Source organism: Macaca fascicularis, chromosome 15 (assembly GCF_037993035.2).
Source record: "Macaca fascicularis isolate 582-1 chromosome 15, T2T-MFA8v1.1".
Lineage (NCBI taxonomy): Eukaryota > Metazoa > Chordata > Mammalia > Primates > Cercopithecidae > Macaca > Macaca fascicularis.
In genome coordinates, this window is record NC_088389.1 from 92,262,864 (window position 1) to 92,288,822 (window position 25,959).

Consider the following 25,959-nt stretch of genomic DNA (forward strand, 5'->3'; position numbering starts at 1 on the left):
CTTTACGTGCCCAAATTTTAGGGAAAGATTCCTTTTTGAAAGTTAAATAGATGGCCGGGCACAGCAGCTCACGCCTATAATCCCAGCACTTTGGAAGGCTGAGGCGGACAGGTCATCTGAGGTCAGGAGTTCAAGACCAGCCTGGACAACATGGCAAAACCCCATTTCTACTAAAAACGGCAAAACCCCATCTCTACTAAAAATACAAAAATTAGCAAGGCATGGTGGCAGGCGCCTGTAGTCCCAGCTACTCAGGAGGCTGAGGCAGAAAAATCGCTTGAACCCGGGAGGCAGAGGTTGCAGTGAGCCGAGATCATGCCACTGCACTCCAGCCTGGGTGACAGAGCAAGACACCGTCTCAAAAAAAAAAAAAAAGAAGAAGAAAAAAAGAAAGAAAGTTAAATAAACTACCCGCCTACCTGCAAAAAAAAAAAAAAAAAAAAAAAAAACTTCAGTTCACCCATTCAAAGGGATGCCTGCGACCATTCAAAGTATCTGATGGACTCTCAAAACAGAACAGAATCAACAATATACTAATGATCAGACAAAGCATGTCCTCGGGACTGGAATTTAAACAAACATCTAGTACAAAAACGAATGAAAAGATGGAGGAAAAAAGGGAGCCAAATGAAGGAATGTATCTGCTTCTTTAACCTTGCTCAACAAGAGAAAGCGCACTGGCAGAGAAGAATGTTCTTATAAGCAGAGGTGAATGCTCAAGGGTCAGGGAAACCCAGCAGGTTAAAAAAAAAAAAAAAAAAAAAAATCCTGTTCAACACTACCCATCAGCTGGGGCCTACCTGTCACCAAACAATGTGTGATCATTTACATGCTTTCCCAGGGACCAAGACTTTCTAGAAAGAGCCCTAATGAGCAGACACAGCACTTCGGATCCAGGTTCTAGTTCTTCTTGCCAGTTTAACTAGGGAACGACGCTGAAGACATTAGTCTTCCAGTGCCTGACACTCTCGGTCAACTGGAAAAGTTCTTATTTCTAAATGTGCAATGCTAAAAGTGGGAGCAGGACTATGAACCCCCATAAAATGTCCCACAAAGAGACCCTCACCAAAGGGGGCCAACTGTCCTAACTCTGACAGTTCTAATTTCAAAAGTTTTCCCGTTCTTTCCCAGTAAACAGCAAATCAATACTTAAAATGATAGCTTTTTGTATGATTATCATATATAAGTTGAGCATCTCCAATCCAAAAATCCGAAATACTCCAAAATCTGAAAGTTTTGAGGGCAAACATGACACTCAAAGTAAATGCTCATTTCAGATTTCAAATTCTCAGATTACAGATGCTCAACTGTAAATATAACGCAAATATTCCCAAATCTGAAAAAAATCCAAAATTCATGTATTTCAGATAAGGAATACTCAACCTACAGAATATATTTTCATATATTTTAAAATATTTCCTTTGCCAGACACAGTGGCTCATGCCTATAATCCCAGCACTTTGGGAGGCTGAGGTGGGCGGATTACCAAGGTCAGGAGTTCATGACTAGCCTGGCCAACATGGTGAAACCCCATCTCTACTAAAAGTACAAAAATTAGCCTGGTGTGGTGGCGTACCCCTGTAGTACCAGCTACTCGGGAGACTGAGGCAGGGGAATAACTTGAACCCAGGAGGTGAAGGTTGCAGTGAGCCAAGATCATGCCACTGCACTCCAGCCTCAGTGACAGAGCAAGACTCCATCCCCCCGAAAAAAAAAAAAAAAAAGAAAATCGAGTACAGCACAGGTGGTAAAGTTTTGTGAAACTTTTGTTTCAATTTTATATACTTGTGTGTGTTGGGTCATGATGGGTAAGATGTATTTCCCAATGTGTGTCCTGGTTTTACAGTTTCTATTTTTGCATATATGTAAAAGTCATTAATTTGTGCAACAAATGTTTGTTGAGCACCTATACTATAGTGCTGGTGAGGCAACAGTGTGCTATACAGAAGTAATAGAAGGGAATAAAAATACTTAGTCTCTGCCCTTGTGGAATCTTTACAGGGTAGAAACAATCAAATAATCACATAAATACACGATTATAAACCACTAAGTGTTAGGGAAAAATACAAGGAATTAAGATAGATCATCATTAGGGAAGCTGATTTAATCGGAGAAGAGAAATGAGTAAACAGGTCAGGTTTCTCTGAAAAAGTACATTCAAGTAGAGCTCAGAAAAATGTATGAAAAGGGGGAAAATGAGAGGAGAAATCAGTCAGGCAAAAAACGGCACATTCAGAAAGTTGTATACAGTTTGAAGAAAAGAAAAGCCAATAAGTAGAGAGAAAATGAAGAACCATCTAGATAAGACTTGGGTGGAGCTTGGGGTAGAAAGAGATATGGCAGGAATTTTAAATATCCTGAGGCCTATGAGAATAATCCAATAGGCATTTTAAAGATCAGGCTGAAAAGAGATTGGAGGGAGGCTGGGAGTGAATGGTAGGATACCAGTATTATTCCTGAAGCAAAAGTGACAAGGTGTAAGTGATACTTTGGATGTGAGGGCTGAGGAACCATAAAGCGTTGGATAACTCATAATGAAATGAGTGAGCAATGAAATGAGATGAGATGCATGAGAAATCCCAGAGAAGCAGAGCTGAGAGGAAAGATCAGAGTTCCATTTGTTATAGTTAACAAGTAGAGATGCCAAATTAATACCTGGAACTGGATGGAGATATAAAAAAAGAAGTCATTAGCACAAACGCTTTGATGACTCATCATTCTGCTCCTTAAACATCCACCCATAGTAACATACAATATAAAACCAGAAGAATTCAGAATAAATTTGAGACTTTATGCAGTAGCGGCTCATAAATACCATAGCAGCTGAAATACCATGTGTATCTGAACAGTATACCGTGCAACAGTATAACTAAACATTCATACTCTTAAAATAACCCATTTCTATGAAATCATAGGGAATCTAGCCTATTGTGTTCACTGCTGTCCACATCTGACACAGTGTATGGCACATAGTACAAGTTAATCTACTGAAGAATTGTATCCACTACTATGCAGAATAAACCACCCATCAAAAATAAAACAAACAGTGCAAATAATGAGCAACGGTGCAAGGGGAATCTTTGTACTATGAAACATACAAATCAACCAATTAGGACATTTTTCAAGGAAAAAGGGAAAACAGTTATTTAGCACTTAGTGCTCATACCCTAATAGTCTATATTCTGTTCTATGCTACATATATCTAATGCTATATTCTGTTCTCTAAGAATTAGCTGAATTTCAGCATCAGAAATTCCAACTGGGTAGCCTATTGTAAGTACTCCTACCATTCTCTAGAAGTCTCTGAGTAATACGAGAAATAGCTAAAATGTAATAAAAGCTTGATGCTGAAACTATAACAAAATCTCATCTAAGTTATTAAAACAAAACAAAAACTGTTAAAAGTGCATTATGGCCGGGAGCAGTGGCTCATGCCTGCAATCCCAGCACTTTGGGAGGCCGAGGTGGGCGCATCACCTGAGGTCGGGAGTTCGAGACCAGCCTGACCAACATGGAGAAACTGCCGTCTCTACTACAAATAAAAAATTAGCCGGGCATGGTGGCACATGCCTGTAAGCCCAGCTACACAGGAGGCTGAGGCAGGAGAACTGCTTGAAACTCGGAGGCGGAGGTTGCGGTGAGCCAAGATCACTACATTTGCACTCCAGCCTGGGCAACAAGAGGGAAACTCCATATCCAAAAAAAAAAAAAAAGTGAATTCTCCAATGTGAAAATGGCAACAACTGATTATTTTTCTTTTTCCTCTATCTTCTCCTGTTTCCCAGCTTTTCTAACAAACATGAATTTTTATTCACTTACTTGTTCACAAAGGTAACAATAATTCATAAGAGAAAATTTAGAAAATGCTCATAAACACAAAGGAAACAAATTACCCACAATTCCATCACCCAGAAGTTACCAACTACTGTCAATATTTTTGTGGGAACCTTTCTGTGAGCATGCATGAAGGTAGGAAGGGAAGAGAGATACATAAGTAATGGCATGATTACTTAAGACTATGAAGGAGACTACAGAATGCTGCTATGGCCAGTGTGCAGGATTGAGGGATGACTAACTTGAAGACGTTGACAACTGAGCTGAGCTTCCTGAAGGGTGAGATGGAATCAACCAAAGAAGTGCAACTGGGGTAGTAGCAGTCCAGGCACAGGGAACAACAGCATGGGCAGAGTACCAAGCCCATTCAGGGAACTAGGAAGAAAGATGAGTTTGGTAGGAAGGAGACTGGCTGGGCAAAGTCACACACAGAGCTGATAATTAGGAGTTGTTCCCTAGAGAAAACAGCCTTGAAGCAGGAGCAGGGGGGATAGGCTTCCTTAAAGGAATTATTCTGACTGTTAATATGGGGAAAGGATTAGGCCCAGCAAGTGTGGATTTAGAAGGTCGTAACCCCCGAAGGGTAAGGAGGATGAGGAAGTAGGGAATCTTTAGTGGGTGGGGGAGTAAAAAAGACAATGACCTGGCCGGGTGTGGTGGCTCATGCCTGTAATCTCCCAGTACTTTGGGAGGCTGAGGCAGGTGGATTACCTGAGGTCAGGAATTCGAGAGCAGTCTGGCCAACATGGTGAAACCCTGTCTCTACTAAAAATACAAAAATCAGCTGGGCATGGTGGCGGGCGCCTGTAATTCCAGCTACTTGGGAGGCTGAGGCAGGAGAATGGCTTGAACCCAGGAGGCGGAGGTCGCAGTGAGCCGAAATCACGCAACTGCACTCCAGTCTGGACAACAAGAGCAAGACTCCAGCTTAAAAAAAAAAAAAAAAAAAGGCCGGGCGCGGTGGCTCAAGCCTGTAATCCCAGCACTTTGGGAGGCCGAGACGGGCGGATCACAAGGTCAGCAGATCGAGACCATCCTGGCTAACATGGTGAAACCCCGTCTCTACTAAAAATATAAAAATACTAGCCGGGCGAGGTGGCGGGCGCCTGTAGTCCCAGCTACTCGGGAGGCTGAGGCAGGAGAATGGCGCAAACCCGGGAGGCGGAGCTTGCAGTGAGCTGAGATCCGGCCACTGCACTCCAGCCTGGGTGACACAGCGAGACTCCGTCTCAAAAAAAAAAAAAAAAAAAGACAATGACCTAATATTTTAAATTTATATTTTAGGCTCCACAAAATGGTATAGATTTGTAGGGATAAAAAACATACAGTGACTTTATTATATACCTCCTTATTATATACCTCCTAAGAAATTCATATCAGAAATAGAGCTTGCAGGCCAAGCACAGTGGCTCACACCTGTAATCCCAGAACTGTGGGAAGTCAAGGCAAGAGGATCACTTGAGCCCAGAATTTTGAGACTAGCCTGGGCAACACAGTGAGATCCCGTCTCTACAAAAAGAATTTTTTTAATTGAAAAAAAAAAGGGCCGGGCGCGGTGGCTCAAGCCTGTAATCCCAGCACTTTGGGAGGCCGAGACGGGCGGATCACGAGGTCAGGAGATCGAAACCATCCTGGCTAACACGGTGAAACCCCGTCTCTATTAAGAAATACAAAAAACTAGCCGGGCGAGGTGGCGGGCGCCTGTAGTCCCAGCTACTCGGGAGGCTGAGGCCGGAGAATGGCGTGAACCCGGGAGGCGGAGCTTGCAGTGAGCTGAGATCCGGCCACTGCACTCCAGCCTGGGCGACAGAGCGAGACTCCGTCTCAAAAAAAAAAAAAAAAAAAAAAAAAAAAGACAAAAAAAGGAGGAACAATGAAAACACATGGACACAGGGAGGGGAACATCACACACCGAGGCCTGTTGGGGGGTGGGGCGCTGGGGGAGGGATAGCATTAGAAGAAATACCTAATGTAAATAATGAGTTGATGGGTGCAGCAAACCAACATGGCACATGTATACCTATGTAACAAACCTGCACGTTGTGCACATGTACCCTAGAACTTAAAAGTATAATAAAAAAAAGAAAAATGGCCGGGCATGATGGCTCACGCCTGTAATCCCAGCACTTTGGGAGGCCGAGGCGGGCGGATCACAAGGTCAGGAGATCGAGACCATCCTGGCCAACATGGTGAAACCCTCTCTCTACTAAAAATACATAAAAATTAGTTGGGCACCGGGCGCGGTGGCTCACGCCTGTAATCCCAGCACTTTGGGAGGCCGAGGCGGGCGGATCACAAGGTCAGGAGATCGAGACCATCCTGGCTAACACTGTGAAACCCCGTCTCTACTAAAAATGCAAAAAATTAGCCGGGCGAGGCGGCGGGCGCCTGTAGTCCCAGCTACTAGGGAGGCTGAGGCAGGAGAATGGCGTGAACCCGGGAGGCGGAGCTTGCAGTGAGCCGAGATCGCGCCACTGCACTCCAGCCTGGGCGACTAAGCAAGACTCTGTCTCAAAAAAAAAAAAAAAAAAAAAAAAAATTAGTTGGGCGTGGAGGCACATGCCTATAATCCCAGCTACTGGGGAGGCTGAGGAGGAGCATTGCTCCAGGGAGTTGGAGAATGCAGATTGCAGTAAGCCAAGATCACACCACTGCACTCCAACCTGGGTGAAAGAGGGAGACTCCGTCTCAAAAAAAAAAAAGAAAAAGAAAAAAGAAGAGGTTGGGGGAGAAACATTAAATATTAATATTTAACAAAAGGGAACATAAATTTTTCAGTAGATATTGAGCTTAATCAAAGCACAGAATGTACGTGTCTTATCACTATATCCCTAATAAATATAGAGCAAATAAGTGAATATCAAGGGAATAACCATGAGCAGTATAAAGACTGTGCTAACAGGAAGGGATGATCAGGCCAGGTGCAGTGGCTCACACCTGTAATCCTAGCACTTTGGGAGGCTGAGGCAGGCAGACTGCTTGAGCCCAGGAGTTTGAGACCAGCCTGGGTACCATGGCAAGACCAGAAAAATTAGCCAGGCATGATGGCATGCACCTGTAGTCCCACCTACTTGAGAGGCTGGGGCTGGAGGATTGCCAGAGCACAGGAGGCAAAGAGGTTGCAGTGAGCCGAAACTGTGCCACTGTTGCACTCCAGCCTGGGCATCAGAGTTAGACCCTGTCTCCAAAAAAAAAAAAAAAAAAAAAAGAACAGGATGATCTTAATAATGACATCCAGAGGCCAGGCGCAGAGGTTCACACCTATAATCCCAGCACTTTGGGAGGCTGACGTGGGCAGATCATCTGAGGTCAGGAGTTCAAGACCAGCCTGGCCAACATGGTAAAACCCTGTCTCTACAAAAACACAAAAATTAGCCAGGCATGATGGCGGGTGCCTGTAATCCCAGCTACTGGGAAGGCTGAGGCAGAAGAATCGCTGGAACCTGGGAGGTGGAGGTTGCAGTGAGCCGAGATCGTGCCATTGGCACAGAGTGAGACTCCATCTCAAAAAAAAAAAAAAAAAAAAAAAAAGACATCCAGAAAAAGAAAACACAGCACTAGCCATAGGATAAAGCCTCACTTTAGAGAACTGAAGTTGGTAATGGAGCAGGGAAAGGTCAACAGGATCCTTCAAGGATTGAAAGAGTATTCCCCAAGACTATCGCTCCTTATGCATGCAGTCATTCAACAGAAGATGTTTAACCCACCAATTATAAATATATATACCCAAGAGTAAAGAAAACACATGCCCATACAAAAACTAGTTCACAAATATTCATAGCAGCATTATTCAGCCAAAAGTAGGGATAACACAAATGTCTATCAACTGATGAATAAACAAAATGTGATGTATCCATAATAGAATATTAGCCATTAAAAGGAATGAAGTACTGATACAGGCTGCAACATGAATGAACTTTAAAAAACACTATGCCAAGTGAAGGAAGTCACTCACAAAAGACCAGATAGTGTATGATTCCACATATATAAAATGTACAGAATAGCCAAATCTATTGAGACAGACAGCAGATTAGTGGTTGCCTAGGGATAGAAGGGGAGAGAACTGGAGGGAACTAGGCAATGACAGCTAATAGGAACATAGCTTCTTTTGGGGATGATAAAAAAATTTTAAAAATTCGTTGTAGTGATGGTTGCACAAGACTATTCATTTACTAAAAGTTATTTTTTATTTGTTCATTTATTTATTTGTATTTTTACTTTTTTTGTTTGAGATGGAGTCTCAGTCTGTCACCCAGGCTGGAGTGCAGTGGCGCATCTCGGCTCACTGCAACCTCCGCCTCTCGGGTTCAAGTGATTCTCCTATCTCATCTGGAATTTCAGGCGCCCGCCACCACGCCCGGCTAATTTTTGGATTTTTAGTAGAGACAGGGTTTCGCCATTTTGGCCAGGCTGGTCTTGAACTCCTGACCTCAGGTGATCCACCCGCCTAGGCCTCCCAAAGTGTTGGGATTACAGGCACAAGGAGCCACGGCTCCCGGCCTGATTTTCAACTTTAGAAAAGCAACTGACTAAAGTCTGCTAATAAAAAGAAGTAAGACTTCGGTTTAAATTGTACTGCATTACCAAGTTTGTGGGGTACAGTAAAAGCTTACGTGAAAACTCTTCATAACACTGAAATTGGGAGAAAAAGGACCTAAAAACCCGAACAACCGTGTAATCCGTTCCAAAACAAACTATGGGAGGGATGCGCGGAAGCCAGCAAGGTAAGAAAACAAGCGATAATCGCAAAGGAGAGCCGACTGCTTGCTAGTAAAAAATGGATCTTTAAAAATTAAAAACACTAGTTTTCAACCACAGCACTTCGAAATAAGAGTATCAGTCACCGTTGCCATAGAAACAGTAAAGCCAAGTTGCCCGGAATTTAAACATTTTTTTAAATACCGCAAACTGAAATGGGTGAAAATAGGGCAAAGTTTAGTGTGAACCTAAGTGGCCGGAACCTACTAGTAACTTTCACCGGGATAAAGGTGACTCTGCTTTTCTAACCTACATTTCCGAACAGTGCTTTATAAATCACCTCTCGAGGTTAGTTTATCAAGTGCAAAAAAAGTTTACCCTGTCTCTTCCGGAAAAAGAAACCTGACAAAACCCCTCCCGGAATCGCCCACAATCAGAGCGAGTCAGCGCAGGCTTGCACCGCGCCGCGAAGAGGGAGCCGAGCATCGAGTCCACGCGGAAAGCATCTGAATCCCGCCTGCTGGCTTTACTGGCAGAGCACGCAGGAAAACCCCAAGCTCCAGCCTGCAGCCCCGGCCTGTGTGGCTCCCTCCTCCACGTCCCCACTGCACGCCACGTTCCGTGCCTGGCAGTCCACGCGCCCTAATCCAACTCGCATTTATTAAGCACCCGCTGTCTACACCGCATCATGGTTCCTCCATGCACTGCAAGAAGAAATGGCCCCATGCCGGGGGAAAGAAACACCAAAAGGACAGCCGCGAGGGCTGAAGACGACCCCGAATGACGGGCTGACTGCCTGCAACGGGTGGTCAAGAGAGGAGCTCCCACCCTCACCCCGCGGGTCGTGACACTCCCAGGGAAGGGAGGGCCCCGAAGGGTGCACCAGGCCCGGCCTTCCTGGAGTCAGCCACAGACCGACTGGGGGCGTTAAGAGGTCCGCATCCCCGGACCGCCCGAGCGCTCCTGTGCCCCAAGGAGGCGACCCCGACTCCGGATCCAGGGAAAACGGCGAGCGCGGGCACCGAACCTCGGTAAGGGTCGGAGCGGGCTGTCACCGGCCCCCGCATCCCTCCCCTGCGGCCGCGGCCGGCCGCTCCCTCCCCAGCGTGACAGTCGCGGCAGTCACGGACGGAGCGTCTCTGCCCCGGCGTCGCCGCTCGCCCGGACGCCAGCACCCCCGTGCCCCACGCGGAGGGGGGCAGTGCCGGGAAGACCTCTCCGGCCCCTCCCCCCGCCCCGTCCTCCGGACTCCGGAAAAGCGGTTACCTGGCGCGCGGGTTGGGGCGAGAGCACAACCCGGTGGAGGAGGAAAAGAAGAAGACAGTGGCCTCCGGCCCAGGGAGATTTGGGAAATTCGGAAGACTTGTTCCGCACTAGGTGACAGCTGTTCGCTGCGCACGCGCACAGGACCCCGGCCGCCCGATCACTGCGCCGCGCCTCACCCTCCCGTCGAGGCGGTGGGTGGGAGGCAGCGGCGAAGGCGCGCGCACCGCCGGCTCTCCCTGCGCGAGGGCGCGCGCGCCGTCACGTGACCGCTGGGGCCAGCACTTGGTGAATCACGTGAGCTTACAAACAGCTTAAAGGTGCCCGGCACGCTCTTGGTTTGGGCTCAACTTCCGCGCTTTGGTTAACTTGGGCTTGCTGGTTCGCATCTTCTTGTCCTTTGGACACAGGCATATCCCAGTCTTTCCGGAGGGGGAAGGTACTCGCGTAGAAGGAGAAAACAGGTGCACAGAACCTTGCCCGGAAGCGCCTGCTGGGGTCCCGCAGGGCTGGACCTGATGTAGTCCACGCGCCACACGTCCTCCTGGGCTCCGACGCGCACCTATGGCGGCCTCCGACGCGCGAACGTCAGCGTGGCGTTGCCAGGGGTGGAGCCTCGGAATGTCCTGGAGAGCCTGGCGAGAAAGTCGGGGCTCGCAGCTGTCCGGCAATGACAGCGCTGTATGCCTGTTCTCCCTTCACCCGGTGGCCGGGACCTCTGAGCCTCCTTCCCACAAAGGGAGATCCCGAATGGGCGAAGAGTATCTGCGTGTCCCAAACCTTTAACAAGTAACTACCGAGCAGGAGCGTTTTGTCAGCCTCTGGAAGCGAAACTGTCCGGTGTTCGAGTCACCCTTCACCGAGCACGTCCCGCCCCGACCCGCCCAAGTGTGCTCTTAAGGAGGCACAGAGGTGACCCAAATAGGAATCCCGGGCTGGCGGTCCCTCAAAAACTAGAGTTGATAACAATTTGGCCTGAACTGAAGTGACTAGAAATGCAGGTGCCTCCAGCGTCTGAGATAAGTTAACGTCCTACAACTTGTTGCTTCTCCTCTGTAACTCCGCCTTCTGAGGTGTCAGAAGGAACCAACCAGACCTTAAGCCCCTGTACTGCAGAAGACAGATGGTTGAGCATCAGATGTTTTGCAAAGCTGAATGATTTTTTTTTTTTAAACTTCCTGCAGAGCTCCCAGCTGGGTCCCTTGTGGCGCTTACTCTAACGTCTTAGCTAAGAAAGATTAGGCATATCTTCACACCAGTGAGCAAAGCTGGGCTGTCTAATATGCTGAATTTTCTGTTACATTATACTGATATCAGCTTTTTAAAAATATATCGACACCATTTACCACGCCCTTGAACTCGTTTCTCACTGGGATGAACATTGTGAGGACAGATGGAATGTGGTTAATTGAGCTAAGGCTAACGGGATAATTGGGTCACCATATTTCTTTAGTTGTTAAAAACAAAGTTCTGCTACCCAAACACACACTTTTTTTTTTTTTTTTTTTTTTTTTTGAGACGGAGTCTTGCTCTGTCGCCCAAATTGGAGTGCAGTGGCGTGATCTCGGCTCACTGCAACCTCCGCCTGCCGGGTTCAAGAGATTCTCCTGCCTCAGCCTCCCAAGTAGCTGGGATTACAGGAGCCCACAACCACGCCCAGCTAATTTTTGTATTTTCAGGAGAGACAGGGTTTCGACATGTTGGCCAGGTTGGTCACGAACTCCTGACCTCAGGTGATCCGCCCGCCTCGGCTTCCCAAAGTTCTGGGATTACAGGCGTGAGCCACTGCACCTGGCCACACACACTTCTGAACTTGCCTAACGTATACTCAACTGGGAATTTTCCAAATGTGTGCGTGTATTGTCAGGATCCCAGCCATCCTTACAAGTAAATTGGATATGCTCAGATAATAAATATGCAGCCCAACATTTATTTATAACTTATAGTGAGCTAGACACTGTCTTAAGAGCTTCACATGTATTAACTAAATATAATAATTCAATGAATAGATACTGTAAATACCTCATTGTTACAGATGTGGAAACTGAAGCATAGAGATTAATATGCCCACAATCAAACAGCTAGGGTCTTTTGGAAGCCATGTGCTATATTATAATAGCAATCTTGTGCACCAAAATAAAAAATCTGGAAACCTGAAATCCATTTTCTTCAGAATTTGCAGATGCACAAATAACATTTCTTTACCATTGTGAATTAGAGTATCACTTTTTTTAACCTGAAGAACTAAAGTGGATATACTAACCTTGCGGACTTCACTGAGCACTTTTTAATTTTAAGGAAGATAAAATGTCAAAACACTTCAAAAGCTGTAAAGCACTGTGTGAATCTATTAAGTGCTTCACAGTCTGGAAATTGAAGACAGCCTACTAGAAAATCAACTGGACTCGTGGCACTGAGAGCAGCGTTGTGTCCCTAATGTATCAAAATACCCCCATATTCTGAATTATCATGAAAACATTTTAGCCATATAGTAAATTCTTTATTTAGATTCTATTTTTTAAATCCCAATTGCAATATATTAATGGAAGGCTGTATAAACAATACATAGATTCCCCTTGAAGTTTATATGTAATGGGAACTAATGTCCAGATTATCAGATAACCTTGGAGACAATACTTGTTTTTATTTTATTTTATTTTATTTTTCGAGACAGATTCTTGCTCTGTTGCCCAGGCTGAAGTGCAGTGGTGCCGTCTCAGCTCACTGCAGCTTTGACCTCCCAGGTTCAAGCAATTCTTGTGCCTCGTGCCTCATTCTCCTGAGTAGCTGACATTACAGGCATGTGCCATAATGCCCAGCTATTTTTTTTTTTTTTTTTTTTAATTCAGACAGAGTCTCGCTCTGTCGCCCAGGCTGGAGTGCAATGGCGCGATCTCAGCTCACTGCAACCTCTGCCTCCTGGGTTCAAGTGATTCTCTTGCCTAAGCCTCCCAAGTAGCTGGGACTACAGGCGCGTGCTACCACACCTGACTAACTTTTTGTATTTTTAGTGGAGACAGAGTTTCACTGTGTTAGCCAGGATGGTCTTGATCTCCTGACCTCATGATCCACCCACCTCGGCCTCCCAAAGTCCTGGGATTACAGGCATGAGCCACCATGCCTGGCCTAATTTTTGTATTTTTTGTAGACAGGGTTTCGCCACATTAGCCAGGCTGGTCTCAAACTCCTGAGCTCAAGTGATCCGCTAGCCTCCGCCTCCAAAAGTGCTGAGATTACAGACGTGAGCCACCATGCCTGGCCAATACTTGTAAGTTTCTTGTTTTTGTTTGTTTGTTTGTTTGTTTTGAGACGGAGTCTCGCTCTGTCGCCCAGGCTGGAGTGCAGTGGCCGGATCTCAGTTCACTGCAAGCTCCGCCTCCCGGGTTCACGCCATTCTCCTGCCTCAGCCTCCTGTGTGGCTGGGACTACAGGCGCCCGCCACCTCGCCCGGCTAGTTTTTTGTATTTTTTAATAGAGACCGGCTTTCACCGTGTTAGCCAGGATGGTCTTGATCTCCTGACCTCGTGATCTGCTCGTCCCGGCCTCCCAAAGTGCTGGGATTACAGGCTTGAGCCACCGTGCCCGGCCAAGTTTCTTAAAATATATATAATGCAACAAATTTATATGCTGCCTTTTTTTTTTTTTTTTTTGGACTTTGAGACAGGATCTTGACTCTCGCCCAGACTGGAGTGCAGTGGCACTATCATGGCTCACTGCAGCCTCCACTTCCTAGGATCATGCAATCCTGCCACCTTAGCCTCCCATGCAGCTGGGACTACAAGCACACACCACCACACCTGGCTAATGTTTTTATTTTTTTCGTAGAGGCTAGTCTCAAACTCCTGGGCTCAAGTGATCCTCCCGCCTCCCAAAGTGGTGAGAATACAGGTGTGAGCCACTGCCCTGGCTGCAAATTGATATACTTCTAAATAATAGTCTAATTTTGAATCTATTGAAGTACACTACACTTTTTACAAATATAAATAATCAAGCTGGGCGCGGTGGCTCATGCCTCTAATCTCAGCATGTTGGGAGGCCAAGGCAGGTAGATCACCTAAGGTCAGGAGTTCAAGACCAGCCTGGATAACATGGTAAAACCCTGTCTCTACTAAAAATACAAAAATTAACTGGGCATGGTGGCGGGTGCCTGTAATCCCAGCTACTCAGGAGGCTGAGGCATGAGAATCGCTTGAATCCGGGAGGCAGAGGTTGCAGTGAGCCAAGATAACACCACTGCACTCTAGCATGGATGACAAGAGCAAAACTCCATCTCAGAAAAAAAAAAAAAAAAAAGAAAGAAAGAAAGAAAGAAAGAAAAGAAAAGAAAAGAAGACAAATACAAAGAATTGAATGAGGCTGGGTGCGGTGGCTCATGCCTGTAATCCCAGCACTTTGGGAGGCCAAGGCGGGCAGATCACCTGAGGTCAGGAGATCAAGACCTTCCTGGCTAACACAGTAAAACCCCATCTCTACTAAAAATAAAAAAAAATTAGCCAGGCACGGTGGCAGGCGGCTGTAGTCCCAGATACTCGGGAGGCTGAGGCAGGAGAATGGCATGAACCCCGGAGGCGGAGGTTGCACTGAGCCAAGATATCACCACTGCACTACTGCACTGCAGCCTGGGTGACAGAGCAAGACTCCGTCTAAAAAAAAAAAAAAAAAAAAAAAAGCATTGAATGATAATAATACTGTTTTTATTTACCTTTACCTTTATCAAATTTGCATGTTATTTATACAGGAAAAATGAGAGGTGATTAGTCCATGAGGGCTCTGCCCTCATTAATGAGTTAATGCCATAATTGCAGGAATGGGTTCATCCCCTTCTCTCTTGTTCTTTGTCCTTCTGCCATGGGATAATGCAGCACAAAGTCCCTCACCTAATACAGCCCCTCAGTCTTGGACTTTCTAGCCTCAAGAACTGTGAGCCAATAAATTTGTTTATTATAAATTACCCAGTCTGCCAGGTGAGATATCTCACACCTGTAATCCCAGCACTCTGGCAGTCTGAGGCAGGAGGATCACTTGAACCCAGGAGTTCAACACCAGCCTGAGCAACATAGCAAGACCCCATCTCAATTAAAAATAATAATAAAAATAAATTACGCAGTCTGTGGTATCCTGTTATAGCACCACGAAATAGACCAAGACACTACAAATGAAAGATAGAGGTCAGTGTTTATAGATTTAATAATCACGGAACAAGTCCATTATTTCAGGTAAATGCCAGGTATGCTTACTCTTAGGCCTGAGTTGGAAGACTTTCAGAAATAAGAGGTGGAAGAAAAGTTTTAGGTCCATGAAATCCTTGTCATTGGAAAGATGGTCCAGGAAGAAGTTCTGCTCTAGGTGAGCTTATCATGGCCATTCCTGATAAGGATTAGGATTTGTGCCAGAGTCAACCAAGCCATCCGTTGGGGTAGAAGGAGAGGAACTTCTTGAGACACTGATTAGTATTGTAGTTACATCAGGGCTCAGATCAAAAGCAGCTGCTATTTCTGACTCCTTAGTGGTCCCCTAGAACTAGGGTGAGGCATGGGTTTCAGTCCAAGCACACTTCTTCCATTAATGATCATAGAGTGCCTGGAATATCACAGGACATCTTTCATCACTGAGGGATAAAATGCTCCTCCACCTCAGGCATGAACTTAAAAGATCTCTTCATTGAGGAACACAGATATGTTATTGCTATTTTTATAAAGTCTCTGATTATAACAGGAAATAGAACACTTGGCGTTTATAAGTGAAATTCATATATTAGTTGGAAAGAGACCACAATGTAACTTTTTGGAAATTGCTTTAACAATCCCTGGTTTTAGGCTGAGTGGGTGGCTCACATCTATAATTTCAGGGAAGGTGAGGTGGGCAGATCTCCTGAGGTCAAGAGTTCAAGATCAGGCTAACCAACATGGTGAAACTCTATCTCTACTAAAATTACAAAATTAGCCAGGCGTGGTGGCGCATGCCTGTAATCCCAGCTACTCGGGAGGCTGAGGCAGGAGAATTGCTTGAACCCGGGAGGCAGAGATTGGAGTAAACTGAGATCGTACCATTGCATTCCAGCCTGGGCAACAAAAGCGAAACTCTAAAGAAAAAAAGAAAAAGAAAAAAGTCCCTGCTTTTGAGAACGTTACCAATTTTTTTGTTTTACTTGTTCCTCTGTTAATTTTTAACTCAGGAATGTGGCTTGCTTAATCTCTCCAGCAACAGCTCTTTTGGTATCACAAACAAGGACCCAATTGTCTTGGGCTTTCTTCTGCAGAACAAAATTTGTCTTGTAAGATATTTTCACATTCTGTAGTTTATTTATTGAATTCACTGATTTTAATATTTCCCTTTCTCCATACCTGATTGCTCTGATTTTTCTTTTCTACTCAAATTCTTCCAGAAGGTATCCTGTCTGATTAATGAGCTCGATTTTCAGCTTGCAGCTTTATAATACATTTTCTAGGGGCCTTGAGCTGACTATAGTGAACAACTATCCTGTTTCATCTTCCTTAAGTGTTCTGATTATGCATAATTGAGATCTCATCACTCAGCTAAAGTTACAAATGGGTTCTGTCTTCTTGATCTAATGTTAATATAGTTTGGGTCCTTGTCATACCCATTCCCTGTGGTGATAAATTGTAAAATGTAGCCACAAGATCCTCCCATGATCCTTTGCAATGTGACTTTGCCATTCCTTCTATCAAGAGGTCAGCTATTTCCCCACCTGCTGAATCTAGGCTGATTATTATTATTGTTTTTTTAAGACAGGGTCTGGGTCTGTTACCCAGGCTGGAGTGCAGTGGTGCAGGCTGGAGTGCAGTGGTGCAGTCTTGTCTTACTGCAACCTCCACCTCCTGGGCTCAAGCCATTCTCCCACCTCAGCCTCCCTAGTAGCTCCCCTAGTAGCTGGGACTACAGGTGTGCACCACCATGCCTGGCTAATTTTTGTATTTTTTGTAGAGACGGGGTTTCGCTATGTTGCCAAAGGTGGTCTCTAACTGATGAGCTCAACCAATTCGCCAGCTTCAGCCTCCCAAAGTGCTGAGATTACAGGCATGAGACACCATGCCCGGCCTAGGCTGATCTTTTGACTTGCTTTGATCAACAGAATATGACAGAAGTGATGTGATGTGACTTCCAAAGCTAGACGTTACATACATTGCAGCTTCTGCTTTCACTCTCTTATGATACTGTCCTGAGACTGTCATGTAAGGAAGTTGGTCTAGCTTACCAGAGGATGGGAGGTCTCATTAAAAAATAACCAAGGTACCCACCCAGTGGACTGCCAGCACCAGCTGCCAGATGGGTAAGTGAGGCCATCTTGACCTTCCAGCCCAACCACCTCCTACTGAATGCAGCCACAAAAGCAAGCCCAGGCAAAACCAGCAGGTAACTGTCAGCTAACCCAGAGAATAGTAAAAAATGATAAACCATTGCTCCTCTAAACCACTACGTTTTGAGGTTATTATGCAGTACTAGCAGCTAGAACTGCCTTCTCTGTCTTTCACTTTCTGACCTTGGTGAGCCCCTGGCTCTCCATTGGCTAATTCGGATAATACAATTTCTTTTCTATTACTTTTCTCCTCAGTGTCAAACTTAAGAGAATTATTCAAGACTTTAGCAACATCATTTTTATAATTAAGAGGTTCTTTCCTCTCTCTTTGGAAACCAGTGATGTACTTTAACTTTGTTCCTGAACTTCCTATAATAAGACAGAAGCTATGCTTCACTTTTACTTCAAGTGCTTTTGCTTAGTGAAGAGCCTTTTTTCTTTTTTCTTTTTTTTTTTTTTTTTTGAGATGGAGTCTCGCTCTGTCACCCAGGCTGGAGTGCAATGACACAATCTCGGCTCACAGCAACCTCCTCCGCCTCCCAGGTTCAAGCGATTCTCCTGCCTCAGCCCCCTGAGTAGCTCAGGTTACAGGCGTGTGCCACCATGCCCAGCTAATTTTTGTATTTTTAGTAGAGACGGGGTTTCACCATATTGGTCAAGCTGGTTTCAAACTCCTGACCTCGTTATCCATCCACCTTGGCCTCCCAAAGTGCCAGGATTACAGATATGAGCCACCGCGCTCAGCTGTGAAGAGCTGTCTTATCTCTAAAAAATTTTCTAAATTCTTGTTCATTATTTTAATATGAACTTCAGCTTTTCTACAAATTGCCTTACATTTTCTTCTTGGCCTACACCACAGCAAGTACATTTTCCTCTGGCTGGAGTGCCCAGGCTGGAGTGCAATGGCGCGATCTCAGCTCATTGCAACCTCTACCTCCCAGGTTCAAGCGATTCTCCTGCCTCAGCCTCCCTAGTAGCTGAGATTACAGGCATGTGCCACCACGCCTGGCTAATTTTGTACTTTTAGTGGAGACAGGGTTTCTCCATGCTGGTCAGGCTCATCTCGAACTCCCGACTTCAGGTAATCCACCGCCTTGGCCTTCCAAAGTACTGGGATTACAGGCGTGAGCCACTGTGCCCTGCCAATTCCTGTTTATTTTTTAATTGTTGTTTTTTTTTTTTTGAGACCAAGTCTTGCTGTGTTGCTCAGGCTGGAGTGCAGTGGTGTGATCTCTGCTCACTGCAACTTCTGCCTCAGGGATTAAAGTGATTCTCCTGCCTCAGCCTCCCTCAAAGGCATGTGCCACCACACCCAGCTAATTTTTGTGTTTTTAGTAGAGGCAAGGTTTCACCACATAGCCCGGGTTGGTCTCGAATTCCTGGGCTCAAGTGAGCTACCGGCCTCAGCCTCCCAAAGTGCTGGGATTACAGGTGTAAACCACTGCGCCTGGCCTGTTTTTGGTTTTGTTTTCTGGGAGGGTGTCTAGCTCTGTCGCCCAGGCTGGAGTGCAGTGGAACACTGCAACCTCCACCACCCAGGTTCAAATGATTGTCCTGCCTCAGCCTCCCAAGTAGCTGGGATTACAGGCACCCACCACCATTCCCAGCTAATTTTTGTGTTTTTAGTAGAGATAGGGTTTCACTGTGTTGGCCAGGGTGGTCTCGAACTCCTGACTTCATGATCCGCCCACCTCGGCCTCCCGAAGTGCTGGGATTACAAGCATGAGCCACTGCACCTGGCCAACACCTTGCCTGTTATTTTCCTTTCAAGTGAAGGTTATCCTCAGCAACTGACTTGGTGTGTCTTGTTTGGTTTGGTTTTGTTTGAGACGGAGTCTCACTCTGTCGCCAGGCTGGAGTGCAGTGTCGCAATCTTGGCTCACTACAGCCTCCACCTCCTGGGTTCAAGCGATCCTCCTGCTTCAGCCTCCCAAGTAGCTGGGACTACAGGCACGTATCACCATACCCAGCTAATTTTTGTATTTTTAGTAGAGACGGGGTTTCACCATGTTGGCCAGGATGGTCTCGATCTCTTGACCTCATGATCTGCCTGCCTAAGCCTCCCAAAGTGCTGTGATTACAGGTGTGAGCCACCACGCCCAGCCTCTGTTCTTTCTTAGAAAGAAATCCTCCGTGGACTAAAGGGCAAATGCCAGTAAGGCAGTGATAGGGATGGCATCCCAGGACACTCCCTCTAAATTCTGGATCAAAGCGGGCTGCTCAGGCAGCAAAGGCCCTGCTCTAAGTTGTGCAGGCATAGATTTTCTGAAGCAGTGGTTCTCAAAATTTGTTCCAGAAACTGGCAAGGTTAAAACCATTTTTATAATAATACTATGACATTATCTGACTTTTCCGTTACCATTCACTCAGGAGCATACAGTGGAGTGTTTCCAGAAAACTCCATTGCCCTGAAGGCTAAGAGAATGTATATTTCTATGTTCTTGTGTCTTAAATTGTCTCGAACTCCTGGACTCAGGTTTTTTGTTTGTTTGGTTTAGTTTTTTGGAGACAGAGTCTTGCTCTATCACTGAGGCTGAAATGCAGTGGAGTGATCTTGGCTCACCGCAGCCCCAACCCCTGGGGCTCAAGCAGCACTCCCACCTCAGACTCCTGAGGAGCTAAGACCAGAAGTGTGCACCACCAGACCTGACTAATTTTTTTTCTTAAAGACGAGGTTTTACCATGTTGCCCAGGCTGGTCTGGAACTCCTGGTCTCAAGCGATCCTCCCACCTTGGCATCCCAAAGCGCTGAGATTTTGGGTGTGAGGCACCACACTTGGCCTAAACTTTTCTCTTTTAAAATATAAAATGGCTGGCTGGGCATGGTGACTCACACCTGTAATCCCAGCACTCTGGGAGACCAAGGTGGGCAGATCACTTGAGGTCAGGAGTTCAAGACCAGCCTGGTCAACACAGTGAAACCCTGTCTCTACTAAAGTACAAAAAGTATGCCAGGCACAGTGGCTCATGCCTGTAATCCCAGCACTTTGGGAGGCCAAGGCAGGTGGATCACCTGAGGTTGGGAGTTCAAGACCAGCCTGACCAACATGGTGAAACACCATCTGTACTAAAAACACAACATTAGCCAGGTATGGTGGCGCATGCCTGTAATCCCAGCTATTTGGGAGGCTGAGGCAGGAGAATCGCTTGAACCTGTGAGGCGGAGGTTGCGGTGAGCTGAGATCACACCATTGCACTCCAGCATGGGCAACAAGAGCGAAACTCTATCTCAAAACATAAAATAAAATAAAATACAAAAAGTAGCTGGACGTGTTGGCATGCGCCTCTAGTCCCAGCTACTGGGGAGGCTGAGGCAGGAGAATCTCTTGAACCCGTGAGGCGAAGGTTGCAGTGAGCCAAGATCATGCCACTGCACTCCAGCCTGGGCAACAGAGTGAGACTCCATCTCAAAAAAATAAAATATAATATAATGTAATATAATACAATAAATATAGATGGCAGTTTTTTGTTTTTTGTTTTTTGTTTTGGAGATAGGGCACTCCAGGCCGGAGTGCAGAGGTGCCATCACAGCTCCTCTGTGATCCTAAGCTACAGCAATCCTCCAGCCTCAGCCTCCCAAGTAGCTGGGACTGCAGGCACACAACAGCACACTGGCTAATTTTTTATTTTTTGTAGAGACAGGGTCTCACTATGTTGCCCAGGCTGGTCATAAACCACTGTGCTCAAGCGATCTTCCTGCCTTGGCCTCCCAAAGTGCTGGGATTATAGGTGCAAGCCACCATCGCTAGCCTAAATTTTTCTCAGTTTTAAAATATAACAAATATTGATGGATATACCCATGAAGACAATTTTCAACATTAAGAAGGTTTGAGACCAGAAAGTTTGAGAACTGTAGGTTGGAGGGAACATTATCATCATAAAGATTAAATTTTCCCTGACTCTTGATCCTGAGATGCTCCTTTGACTCTAAGGCCCTCCTTGAGGCTCCCTGTCCTTTCTTGGGGCGTTTGACCCAGAAAATAGGGTCGAAAACTGCCGCCGCAAACATCTTCAGTGCCAGTAGCCAAGGTCTGGGGAGATCCATGGGGTCAAAGGTGAAAGGGCAGGGGAGGAGAGGGACCAGGAGGTGGACCAGGAGGAATAGGAGGAGGAAGAGGGCTGGCTGTGCACCACCATCCCGTATATCTGCTGGAGGCATGTTTCTGCAGGGTATTAGCCCTGCCTAGCTTTCTCAGTGCCCCAGGCGTCCCCTGCCCTCCCCACCCGCTACGTTGCCCTGGTTCATTCTGCAGTCCTTCTCCCCTCTCAGCGTCCCAAGGACTCTTCTGCTTCCCCACAACCCTGGAGCACACCACTCCTGGAGTCTGTGTGCCCAAACCTCCATCAAGGACAATAAAGACAGCCTTACCTGGCAGAAATTAAGCTGTTGGTTGGGGGTGGTGGCTCATGCCTATAATCCTAGTACACTGGGAGGCCAAGGCAGGAGGATTGCTTGAGGTCAGGAATTCAAGACTAATCTGGTCAACATAGTAGACCCTGTCTCTATTATAAATATTTTTAAAAATTAAGCTGTTACTAGTTTTTTGTTTTTTTTTTTTTGAGACGAAGTCTCACTTTTTTGCCAGGCTGGAGGGGGCAGTGGCACGATCTCAGCTCACTGCAACCTCCGCCTCACGGGTTCAAGCAATTCTCCTGCCTTAGCCTCCCAAGTAGCTGGGATTACAGGTGCACGCCACCACACCCAGCTAATTTTTGTAGTTTTTAGTAGAGACAAGGTTTCACCATGTTGGCCAGGATGGTCTCAATCTCTTGACCTCGTGATCTGCCCGCCTCAGCCTCCCAAAGTGCTGGGATTACAGGCAGGAGCCACTGTGCCTGGCAGCTGTTACTAGTTTTTCAAGGAAATCACATGTGAATTAGATCCTGAGTTATCCTATGTTTGGAAATATTTTTTTTTCCAAACGATGTTGCTATTGAGTCTCCAGAGGTCAGTCTGCCTCCCCACCCACCCCACCCCTTAGAGGTAACACAGTGTTGTTATCTGGATGAAGCTGATTTTTTATGTAGAACTGGAGAGGGGCCGAATGTGATGTCTCACACCTGTAATCCCAATAATTTGGGAGGCCAAGATGGGAGGATTGCTTGAGCCCAGGAGTTTGAGACCAGCCTGGGTAGCATAGCAAGACCTTATTTCAAAAAGAAAAATTAGAGAGGATTTCACATTAGTGAGTCACTTAGCTGCCAGGTGTCCCCCACCCCAACAAGTCGAGTGAATTTGACTAGCTGCGGATTCCATATAGAAAGCAGAAAATCTGGGACAGGCATGGTGACTCACGTCTGTTATCCCAGCACTTTGGGAGGCCAAGGCAGGTGGATCGCTTGAGGCCAGAATTTCCAGACCAGCCTAGCCAACATGACGAAACCCTGTGTCTACTAAAATACTGAAAAATAGCCGGGCTTGGTTGTACACACCTATAATCCCAGCTACTAGGGAGGCTGAGGCAGAAGAATCGCTTGAATCCAGGAGGCAGAGGTTGCAATGAGCCAAGATCGCACCACTGCACTCCAACCTGGGCGACAGAGTGAGACTCCCTCTCAAAAAAACAAAAAAGGAAGCAGAAAATACTATTCTTTGTTCTAGCTTCTCCTTATTTAATAACAGTTAACAGCAACATAAGATAACTGTGAGACTAAAGATGCACACTCTTGATAATCCTTGTTGTTCGTTAACTCGATAAATGAAAATGTGCCTCATACCTCCCATGTGCCCTGAATTGTGCGGAGTGCTGGTGATAGTTGTGTACAAGGTAGATGTGATTTTGCTTGAACGAAGTGCCTCAGTGATGCCATTGAAGGGGTAAAGCCCCCACCACTGACAAAACCATTTGAGTCAACCTAATTTCATTAGCTCTACTTAAGACAAGAGGATTAATTGATTACCTAGCAGCTGTATTGTTTAGTCTGTTTCATCCCTTATTATTTTCATATTAGTAATCCTTTGTCAGCAGCATTTTTTTCTACAAGGATGTCTCTTTTTTTTTTTTTTTTTTTTTTTTTTGAGACGGAGTCTCGCGCCGTCACCCAGGCTGGAGTGCAGTGGCCGGATCTCAGCTCACTGCAAGCTCCGCCTCCCGGGTTCACGCCATTCTCCTGCCTCCACCTCCCGAGTAGCTGGGACTACAGGCGTCCGCCACCTCGGCCGGCTAGTTTTTTGTATTTTTTAGTAGAGACGGGGTTTCACCGTGTTAACCAGGATGGTCTCGATCTCCTGACCTCGTGATCCGCCCGTCTCGGCCTCCCAAAGTGCTGGGATTACAGGCTTGAGCCACCGCGCCCGGCCTACAAGGATGTCTCTTAAAAGTCACACTTATGGCCGGGCGCAGTGGCTCAAGCCTGTAATCCCAGCACTTTGGGAGGCCGAGACGGGCGGATCACGAGGTCAGGAAATCGAGACCATCCTGGCTAACACGGTGAAACCCCGTCTCTGCTAAAAAATACAAAAAACTAGCCGGGCGCGGTGGCGGGCGCCTGTAGTCCCAACTACTCGGGAGGCTGAGGCAGGAGAATGGCGTGAACCCGGGAGGCGGAGCTTGCAGTGAGCTGAGATCCGGCCACTGCACTCCAGCCTGGGCGGCAGAGCCAGACTCTGTCTCAAAAAAAAAAAAAAAAAAAAAAAAAAAAGTCACACTTATGTTTGCTGATTGATTTTTTTCCTTTTTAGACCTAGACCTAGGTTTTCCGGTTGTTTTTTAAAAAAAAAAAACAGAGTCTCACCCTGTCACCCAGGCTGAAGTGCAATGGCACGATCTCAGCTCACTGCAACTTCCACGTCCGGGGTTCAAGCGATTCTCCTGCCTCAGCCTCCTAGTAAGACCCTATGGGTCTCCCCAGACCTTGGCTACTGGCACTGGAGATGTTTGCGGCAGCAGTTTTTGACCTTATTTTCTGGGTCAAATGCCCCAAGGAAGGAGAAGGAGCCTCAAGGAGGACCTTAGAGTCAAAGGCCCCTGGGTTCAAGCGATTCTTAGATCGCCCCACTGCCCTCCAACCTGTGCAATTGAGCGAGACTCCGTCTCAAAAAAAAAAAAAAAAAAAAAAAAAAATTCCCCACCCCACCAAACTAAAAAGAGTCTCAGGAATCAGTGAACAATACCAAAGGGCTGATATTCATGACATCAGAGTTCCAGAAGGAAAGGAGAAAAAGTGCAGTACAAAAAAAAATTTGAAGAAACAATGGCTAAAATTTTTCTAAATGTTGGCAAAAGACAATAACTGACATTCACAAGGGCCAGCAGAACCTAAAGAGGAAAAACCCAGAAAGCTTCTCTGAACTGACTCCGTTTGATAATAAAATAAATAAACGAATAAAAAAGAAAGACCCAAATGAATCCAAATTGAGATAGATTGCAATCAAACTTTGAAAATACAGACAAAGAAAACCTTGAAAATAGCCAGGGAAAGACAGTGTATTGCCCACTGCATTCCAGCACTCTGGGGGCTGAGGCAGGCGGATGATGAGGTCGGGAGCTCAAGACCAACCTGACTAACATGGTGAAACCCCGTCTCTACTAAAAATACAAACATTAGCTGGGCGTGGTGGCACACACCTGTAGTCCCAGCTACTCGGGAGGCTGAGGCAGGAAAATCACTTGAACTCGGGAGGAGGAGGTTGCAGTGAGCCGAGATCCCTCCACTGCATAACAGCCTGGGTGACAGAGCAAGACTCCGTCTCTGAAATAAATAAATAAATAAAAACATTTTATTATTGTTATTGAGCCACTAGAAAAAAAAGAAAAATGTATTTGTGTGTGTGTGTGTGTGTAACAACATTTTAAAAGTGCTGAACAGGCCAGGCATGGTGGCTCACATCGATAATCCTAGCACTTTGGGAGACCAAGACAGGTGAACCCCTTGAGACCAGGAGTTCAAAATCGGCCTGGGAAACATAGTTAGACCCTGTCTCTATTATTTTTAAAAAGTAAAAAAAAAAAAAAAAAAACTTTAAAAAGTGTTGAATAAAAAAGGATGTCACCAAAAGACAAAACAAAAAAAAAGAGATGTCACCTCAAAATTCAATGAAAATATTCTTCAGGAATAAAGATGAAATAAAGACATGCTTAGATACAAGGAAACTAAGAGAATTTGTTGCAAACAAAACTCCTCTGAATAAATTGCCAAGGAAGTTCAGATATAAGAGAAATTATATCAGAAGAAAGCTAGGAACATAAGAAATGAATGAAGAACAATAAAAAGGGTAAATACCTGAGTAAATAGTGTGTACCTGGGTAAATAGAATATTCTTTTCCTCTTGAGTTTTTGGTTTTGTTTTTTGTTTTCTGAGACGGAGTCTCGCACTGTTGCCCAGGCTGGAGGGCAGTGTCACAATCTCGGTTCACTGCAACCTCCGCCTTCCTGGTTCAAGCGATTCTGCTGCCTCAGCCTCCTGAGTAGCTGGGACTACAGGCACGCACCACCACCCTGGCTAATTTTTGTATTTTTAGTAGGGACGGGTTTTCACCATGTTGGCCAGGATGCTCCCGATCTTCTGACCTCGTGATCTACTCGCCTCGGCTTCCCAAAGTGCTGGGATTACAGGTGTGAGCCACTGCACCTGGTCTGAGTTTGTTAAAAATATATTTCATAGTTGAAAACAAAAATTAAGGCAGCTGGATCATGAGGTCAGGAGTTTGAATCCAGCCTGGCCAACATAGTGAAACCCTGTTTCTTTTTTTTTTTTTTTTTTTTTTTGAGACGGAGTCTCGCTCTGTCGCCCAGGCTGGAGTGCAGTGGCCGGATCTCAGCTCACTGCAAGCTCCGCCTCCCGGGTTCCCGCCATTCTCCTGCCTCAGCCTCCCGAGTAGCTGGGACCACAGGCACCGCCACCT

General features: G+C 46.0%; 1 protein-coding gene across 22 annotated transcripts in view; it reads right to left on the reverse strand.

The window, feature by feature from the left end:
- KDM4C (lysine demethylase 4C) overlaps positions 1-10,034 on the reverse strand; it is a 417,412-nt gene extending 407,378 nt beyond the window's left edge. For all 22 annotated transcript variants that reach the window (XR_012424704.1, XR_010581569.1, XR_010581570.1 and 19 more), the window contains exon 1: positions 9,799-10,034. The gene's annotated coding sequence lies outside the window, so the exon portion shown is untranslated. The remainder of the gene's footprint in view (positions 1-9,798) is intronic.
- Positions 10,035-25,959: the final 15,925 nt, after the last annotated feature.